This window comes from Melitaea cinxia, chromosome 18 (assembly GCF_905220565.1).
Source record: "Melitaea cinxia chromosome 18, ilMelCinx1.1, whole genome shotgun sequence".
NCBI lineage: Eukaryota > Metazoa > Arthropoda > Insecta > Lepidoptera > Nymphalidae > Melitaea > Melitaea cinxia.
The window spans coordinates 13,388,276-13,397,401 of NC_059411.1; positions in this window are offsets into that span (position 1 = coordinate 13,388,276).

Consider the following 9,126-nt stretch of genomic DNA (forward strand, 5'->3'; position numbering starts at 1 on the left):
ATACAAAATCCTTCAAACCTATTATGTTTATTTGCTTATGATTAGAATATTATTAAAAAAATCGTTTACCGAAAATATTTTCTTAGAAATATGAGGGTAAAGATAGCTAAAACCTTGTTTCGATGCGATCGAATTTCAGCTTAAAATATGCTTAAATTTACTTGAGGACTTAAAGTATGCGTTAAGTTACTTTTAAAGATAAGGATAATTTTAAAGGTTAAATAGTTTAAATAATATAAAACCTTTTAAAAATAAAAATACCCAAGTCTACAATAATATAATAGTTGAGAATATTTTACGCAAAAAACCGTCGCAGATAATTGGCTAATCTGAAATAAGAAACCTCTTTGCATTACCTAAAAATAGATTTTCTTTATCAGAATTCGCTTTCAACTTCGAAGATAAAAGGAAATAAACAATGGAACGAAATCTCGTTTGCGTCCCTGCGACAGGACAATCCGATGGCCGTAAAACTCGCGATCACCCTGGGGACGTCATGGAAGTTGGCTAACCACAGTTGAAAATGTTTGAAATTTTATAACTTCATCTTTATACAAATTGCTGAGCAGATTTGAATAGAGTCATACTTTTTGAAATATTTGTTTATAAACACGTCAAAGGATTTACGATGAAATGAGCACTACGTAAATCAGGGAAAAGTACCTGGGTGACCGAGCTCAGCTCGGTATTTTTAGTAAATCGTGAAGGATTAGTAGTAAACCGGGTAGGCAGTCCTAGACCGTATGTCGGCTTCAGCACTTGGGTGTGCACTACCGACCAAACCCCTGCAGGGAGCCTTCAGCCGCTTTAATTGGAGGGTCCCGGATTTGCAGGCAACAGGATCCTTCCAGCAACACGCTGGCCTCGGTGAAAAGGCATTTTTATTTGTACAAATATTTCTTTCGATTTGGACGTCTATCCTTGTGGTTCTCCCCACCGTGTCTGGAAGAGCTGCCCAGTAGTGGGATATTACAGGCTGAATGCAAACACGTACAGATTTATTTACTTTTTTATTTAAACTTTTCCTCTTTAACCCTTTTTAAATCAAACAAACAAACTTCAGGATTATTTATTAATATTTTTATTATAATAATTATCATATATATATATATATTTGTTAATAGATATTATTATCACAAGTGTCCATTACATTATAGGCATTATAGGCATAGGCAGACCCAGAGGAATCAATCCTTTTAATTTAACTAAGCAAATATACTTCGGAGGCTCATTAATTACACAATATTTCAGATATAGAAGAAAGAAAAAATCAAAATGTGTAGGTGTGTCAATTTAAAACACTACCCTTCTTTCGAGGTAACAATGTAAGAAGGAGCAAGGTCGACTATCAAAAATGACGTGGAACAGTCGATTTTGCGGAGAAATTGAGTTATTACGAAATACCCTTCAACGTAAGATCGTTCTAGAGGCCTATAAATGGAACGAAAATATTTTTGTTAGTTCTTTCCTCGAATGTCTCCCCTCCGAAATTTGATTCCACACCATCTTTGGAATATATGTACATACATTTTTGTTTCACTCTTTGTGTAAAGAAGAAAAATTGTTTTAAAATTAACGCGAGTATTTTGAAATCTTTTTTAAAATTGAAAAGTTTTTACTAGAGCGGTATTATATTTTTAGTTTTGATTAAAAACTAGCTAAATTTTAATTTGAGGTGACTCTCAAAGTATGTCTATGTTTCTATGTATTATATTTCACTACATTCGTTCCACTATAAAATAAATATATTTTTTATAAATAATAAGTATATAATAGCAGCTTTACCTTCTAATAAACCAAATTAATCTATTTGTATAAACACAAAACGAATGATTCGAAATAAAAACGGAATTTAAGTTCAAAGCTAAGAATCTTTGTTAAAAACATTCACTAACAAAGGGAAACATTCTGTATACAACTTCAATTCGAAGACCATTCGAAATAACCGTTCCTTTTCACGTAAAAGTGCTCCCGACACGTTTTTACAAAGTTTATTTAAGTAAATTTACACATACCATTTGAGAGTAATGCCTTTCGTCACATTCAAAACCCTCGTAAAACTTTTCTGGGTTAAATGCAATGTATGAAAGGGCATAAGGCTAATGTTTCTGTTTATTCTATTTTTATACAACTTTTGAATAGGGTTTAATGTATGTAGGAACGTTACGTGACTATATTTAACTTGAATAGGTTGAGGTGGAATAAGTAATCAGTGGTAATACACTATTCAATGATGAGCTACCACAGTTGCCCGGTAGTTATATGTCAAGGTACATAATTTTAATTGGAACATAGGTATCTGTCATGTTTTTGAAGTTATATATCATTTGGCCCGTTAGGGAAAAATGATTAGCATAAACTATTACGACGCAGGCGCATACCGTTACAAAAAACCGCCACCCTGAAATTAGCTAGTCAACGAAGAAGAAGTTAGCAACGTAAAGTTAGCTAGCCAATGAAGTATAACTTCTCACGTGCGTACATACATACACATATACTTTTTTCATTTTCATAAATTAACCTTATATAATGTTTTATACATGCAACACACATGAGTTCACACCATTTTTAGCGCGAAATTGTGGAGGTTTATGTCTAGCAGTGGACTGTGATACTGTGGACAGTGGGCTGAAATGATGATAATGATGATGATGAATGTTTTATAAAGTTGGGTAAGTTTGATATCCAAATTACCTAGATGAAGTAAGCTCTTCAGAAAGTTATGGTAAGCAAAATTAAAAATAATTATTATAAATCGCTTTTTGATAGAGTTTAATCGTAAGTGAATGTAAGAAGTATTTTATACGTCTATTTCACAAACAAGATTAAGCCTTCAAGTAGCAATTTACGTAAAATATTTCGTCTCAAACGTCTCTAATTTGTCTCCAAAGAGTGCTCAGAATATACTCCAGAAATATTTTTAAAATTATGCATTGAAATAAATAATATCAGTTGGAAGGTTATCCCGCCATCGGTCAGCTTTTTAAGTTACCAAGGTTGTAGTGAAAAGAGAATTACAAGCAGCAGTCAATTTTTTTCTACATAAAAGCGTTTACGAATGTTATAAAATTTGAACTGAAGGTGATTTAAATATAATTTTCTAATACTAGGCCTTTTAAATGTAAAAAGATTAAATCCTCCATTTTGAGTTAGCGAATAATTTTCTTACGAGGAGAAAAGATCATTCAGTCAAATGTTATTGATCACAACTCGACTTCAACAAAAAAATTATTTATGTCTGAAGTGTGTATGGTTGTCTGTAAGAAGTCATTCTAAGCGATAAGACCACGATTGTACATCTGAGAAACCCACAGAGGGTCACAGCGGTGAGAGCCATATGTGGATACCGTACGGAGTCATCGATGGCGGCGACATTTCTCGCGAGCGATTCGTCCTGGGAACTCTAGGCGCACGTACTTGCGGAAATGTACCGGTACCGGTCGTGCCTTCAGTACGGGGACAAATTCTGAGTGGGGATCAGATACGTAGGATCAAGGCTCAGGCTTAGCTCTGCTCGATTAGTGGACGGAGGTTCTGGTGTCTCCAGCGGCGGATTTAGCGAGGGTGAACTCCATTCATACTACCTTCGTCGCTGGGTCAAAACTCGGCTCGGAAATATTTGTGATATTCCTGAAGTATCCAAACGACAGACTAACTGTAAATCTAATAAATAATAATAAATAAACGCTTAACGCTCAACGGCCCCCAGTAGGATTTTCTCCTGTGTCGGGGGTCCGGATTCCGGAAACACACACAATACACATGCACAAGCGCCCAGACCACGACAAACATCTATCTATATGGCCAATACAAATATCTGTGGTGAGATTAAACCTGCGACCGATCTTTGATGAAACGTAATTTTTCGTGTCACTTTTGGATAATTATTAGTAGCATTAATAACATAGTTGTCTATTCATGAATAGTTAAAATTAATTCAATTCCAAAATCTGTCGAAATCAAAATTATGTTCATATAATAATTAGTCTTAAATGGTAATTTTGAATGTTCACCTTACAAATTATAACTTGATAAGTCATTATAAATAATTACTATTAATGTGAGGTTACCACCGACCGAAATACAGACGAGCAGATGTTCTCAGAGTTAAACAACTACAAAAAAAAAAAGAAAATAAATCTATTCACGAATTATTAAAAGCAAAGATACAAAACGTTCAATATGATTTCATCATCTCTGTAGCCGTAAGGCTTAACCAAAGGCCTCCTGTCTTAAATTATTGCTTATTAAATTACGTAACTATAGAGCATTCGTCTGTGATTCCATGAATATTTATAGCGTCTCCGAAATTAAGAGCATAAATTGCATAGAAACAAACGACGAACTATTTAAATCAACACAGTTTTGATTAACTTTGAGCAAACGGCAGTTAATTAAAGAGCGACAAAATCCACTAACGAATTTCTTTGAAATTTAACTAGAAAAAAAGTGCAGGTTTGTTCGGATTTCTGTTACGTTTTTATGCATTGTGGCGATGTATGGTTAATGGTAGCGTGATAATTTAAAACTATTTTCATCTGACAGTAGTAAACATGTATAAATTTTGATTTTAACACAAACAGATTTTGATTAAAATTGTAAGACTATCGTAAAGCTTAATCTCTTATTATTGATCGTACAGTATTTGATTCATTACGTGTAGGAAACTGCGTCGTACAATAAAGCACAAAATTTAATTGGTATACTACCTTCGGTCTTAAGAAAGTTGCAATTAATCCTGTGCACCGCGTGTGTGAATTTGTTTTTACTAAATTCTTGAATACGTTAAACTTTTGAAGGATATTGCATTTTATTTTGAATTACTACCAAAATTAAAAATAAACCGTGTAATAAAATGAAAAAAAAAAAAATTGAAAGGATTGATAGTAAAAAAAAAACTGTACTTTTCGTATGTCAGATTGTTTTAAAACTTCTCGTATATTTTTAAAGTAACCTATGTTCGCTGTCACGACATTATGCAAAACGTATAAATGAGAATATTTTACGTCGCCCTTTCGAAAACGGATCCGGAAGCGAGAGAATGTTACGGTCGTAATTTTTTTACAGCCAGTTTTATTGTTTGTAAATTATATGAGAAAAAAAGTTAATGTATTTTTATTAAAAAAAAAACGTAAGCAAGACGTGATCATATAAAAACACGAAAAATTGAAACATTTCCTTGTTGATATCAGAAATTTGATTCCGATCTTTGTGTAGTATATCTTAGAGTTTATTATTTGACGGCTATTTTACTTTCAAGTAAACATTGTTATTCCATTAAATGTAGAGAGTAGAGTATTTTAAAAACATTATTTACTAAGAAATATACAGCGTTTGAAGTGAAAAGCGTATTTCACCTACATAATAATCAGGTCCATAATAACTCCGCCACGTAGCCATTTCAAAAGCCAGGAAGTAAAGATTGCAAGGCAATGTATAATTTTATTGCCGTTTTATGGATAAGCTTAAATGTATGGAATCAGATGGTCGGTTTAAAATAAATATAAGGCACCTTTAGTGCCGACAGTAAAATTGAGAAGCGGTATTTAGTTATATGTACATGTATTTTATTTATTATTAATATTTGTGACTTATATAATTTTTATTAGCTACTTTCTGACTTAACTGATATTGTCCTATCTTGTGAACTATAAAACGCGTGATATTTAAGAAAACGAATGTGCTTTAGACCACACGACTGAAGTAAATCTTACGACACGTAACACTCTTTCTATTTTCACTAACTTACATCTCCCTCTCATCTTCTGTTCGCCTCGCCCGATCACAATTTTCGTAACGCTCTCGTCACGCATTCACCAAATTATTCCCAAAGTCAAGCGGTCGTAAAAAGTTTTACTTCACTTTAAAAAAAATCTGGACAAGCACGCCCTAATCGCCTAGCAACATGAAATATGCTTTTCGACTTATTCTCTAACCTACCACATTAACACAAAAAAAAAAAAAAAAAAATATATATATATATATATATATATATATATATATATATATATATATATATAAATAGATCGAGCTGTTTTGGACAAATTTGACCGCTATCGTCGGCTCACGTGACATTTTTATAAATTGTTATAAATGATATTAATATATTATACCTTTTTTAGTTTATTTTTAGTTTCTAAGTCAAGAAAACGTCTAAAAATGTACCAGGCATTAACATGTCTCCATAACATACCAACTAAAAATAGGCCTACGTCGACACTCGTGGGAGTCATACAACGACCCACGCTTATTAATAACATACTTGCATAATTCTAGGATACCCTCGCGGTTTGATACGCGCTTACGTATATATGGCTACGATTTCACGACGAGCCGTAGCGTGAACTAAAGTGCGGTAACGTGTCTTCGTTAACATGGTTACTGTCATCAAACTTTAATAAAATTATCGGACATAAGACGATGCGAACGCGAAAGTTTTATCAATATTTTTATTAATTTAACTAGGTCGTTTATTTGCTATAAACGTACGGCTCACCTTATGGCAAGCGATTACCGTAGCTTGTAGAGGCCTGCAACAGCAGAAGCATCGCAAGCGCGTTGCCAACCCTCAACCAATACCCTCTGGAGCTCTGAATTCTCACCACAGGAACACAACATTGCTTTAAAGGAGTATTATTCAGCATTCACAGTATATTAGTTCAGAGAATCAACGAGGCTTAATGGATGATTTTGCTTTCTGCTGATAAAGATTGTCTCAACTTATCATCTAAAGATAATGGCTTAAACTATTTTTTTTCTTTACAGTAACTATATTAATTGTGCTAACGTGTAACATTTATGTCCCAGATTTTTTTTTTGTATATACAAATATTCTAAAACTTACGTATTAAAAAATAGTAATTGACACAGTTTATGTTTTATATCTATACAAATAAATAAAATCAGAGTGTCTGTTTGTAATATTAAAGTAACCGCTTTTTATTAAATGCATATGGATGTATACACGGTACATATACTAAAATAACATTTTTTACAATTTTTGTCTGTCTGTCTGTTTGTTCCGGCTAATCTCTAAAACGGCTGGGCCGATTTGACGGAACTTTCACTGGCAGACAGCTGATGTAATAAGGAGTAACTTAGGCTACTTTTATTTTAGAAATTTATTTATTTTATAACTCTGCGAACTGAACAATAACTTTTTTGTTAAATTCCACGCGGACGAAGTCGCGAGCACAAGTAGCTTAGTTACATCAATATTTTTAATACCGAAATATGAGATATAGAGTTTATCGTAAATACGTATATTGCACAATATTACAAAAATAAATTTACTCAACAGTATACTGTTTGTATTTTTCTCCTTTATTTTACATCTTTCTTGATTTGGTGTATTATTATATAAACAGAGGAAATTATTTCCTTATACTCGACGAGACAAAATATTCATTGCGTAAATTTTCTGTCGATACTAATATTATAAGGCTGCAAAAGTCTATAAACACTAGCGCGTTCTGTTCTGCTATCTCAGTCACTAATGGCTCGATTTGAAAAATAATGTTTGTGTTGGATAGCCTATTTACTAAAGAAGGCTATAGGCTATTTTTTTCTTAAATAACCGCGCGTGAAATTGCAGGGCACAGCTAGTATATTAATAACTACATAGAGATAGTATAGTTTATGCATTTTTTGTTTAAACGAAAAAGTTGTTTCATTGAAAGTAGATAAGTTATAAACACTTCACTCTCGACGGTCCTCAGTAGGATTTTCTCCTGTGTCTGGTTCCAGTAAAACTTACAATACACAAGCAAAAACGCTCAGAATATGACAAACATTTATATGGCCAATATAAATGTTTGCCACGTGCGGGTTTCGAACACGCGAACGCCAGCGCAACAGCCATAAACCAGTGCTATGGCCGTTGCGCTAACCCCGTCAATACCTTTAGTACCATTAAAACTTAGGTATTTATTATTTATTATTATTTATTTGCACTTTTTGCACACTAACACAAAAAGTAACAAAAAAATCAAGCAAACAAAAATAATAAGCATAATTTTGGTCGGTGGACTCACGTCTGCATTAGGGATACTAAGATAGAATAATTTGTTTTCTTAATGTAAGCTGCAGTAGTGTACCAAGTAAACGATCAGTAATAAAACTAAAAATCGGAATAACAAAAGCACGGGCATTATGATCCTGTGGACATAACTTTATAAAAAAAAATTAAAAAATAATAATAATAAAGTTGCATTAGTTGCAACTTATAATAAAATAAAAATAAAGAGAAGAATACAAGAGACCTTAGCATCATGATAGGACATTGAGCAAACTCTTTCAATATAATAAAGTAGAGAGCAGTACAAAAGTTTATCCCCGTTGTATTCCTGTATGCAGTGTTTACGGAAACTATTTCCACTATCCAGTATCAATTAAGAAAATCTATGGATTTCAAAATCAAATTAAAAATTATTTAATTCAGTAGGCTTCAAAAGCACTTTAGAATCGCCATTTTATCTCTTTCTCTATGTAGGAGAAGGATTGGAGCTTAAGTCACCACGCTGCTTCACAGCGGGCTGGCAGATTTGTTCCCTACTATGAGTAGTAAAAGTAAATCCTAGTAGAGTCCGTGGACAGTGACAGTGGGGTATTTACAGGCCATATTAGTTCAGTACATAATACAGCCAATGAACCAAAAAATGGTTTGTTAAATATTCAAAAAATCTTTTGTTGCAAAAAGTATATTAATATTGGCCACGGCTATTAGGCCGTACTCCAAAATCGTTGTATAATTTTATTATCATATTATACAGCCTCGCCATCCTCTGCTATTACGTTCACTGATGTATAATGCGTTGAATTTAAATAGATTACTTTGTTAACCAAGTGAATGATAATAATTAGTTTTCCCAAAGTTATATAAGCGGAATAGTACTAAGTTTTTAAGTATGAATATTTTATTTTGGTTTAGGTTTATTTATTTATGTTTATTAGGAAGACATACAGTTTGATATACATTAAAAATAAAATTTAAGTGACATACATTTACCAGTTAAGTCTTCACATAATAATAGCACAAATAATAGCAATTAGTACATTAATAAAAAAGGCATACTAATTTCAACTCTAAGGGTCTAAATTTAGATATATATTTTCGTATACCAAATT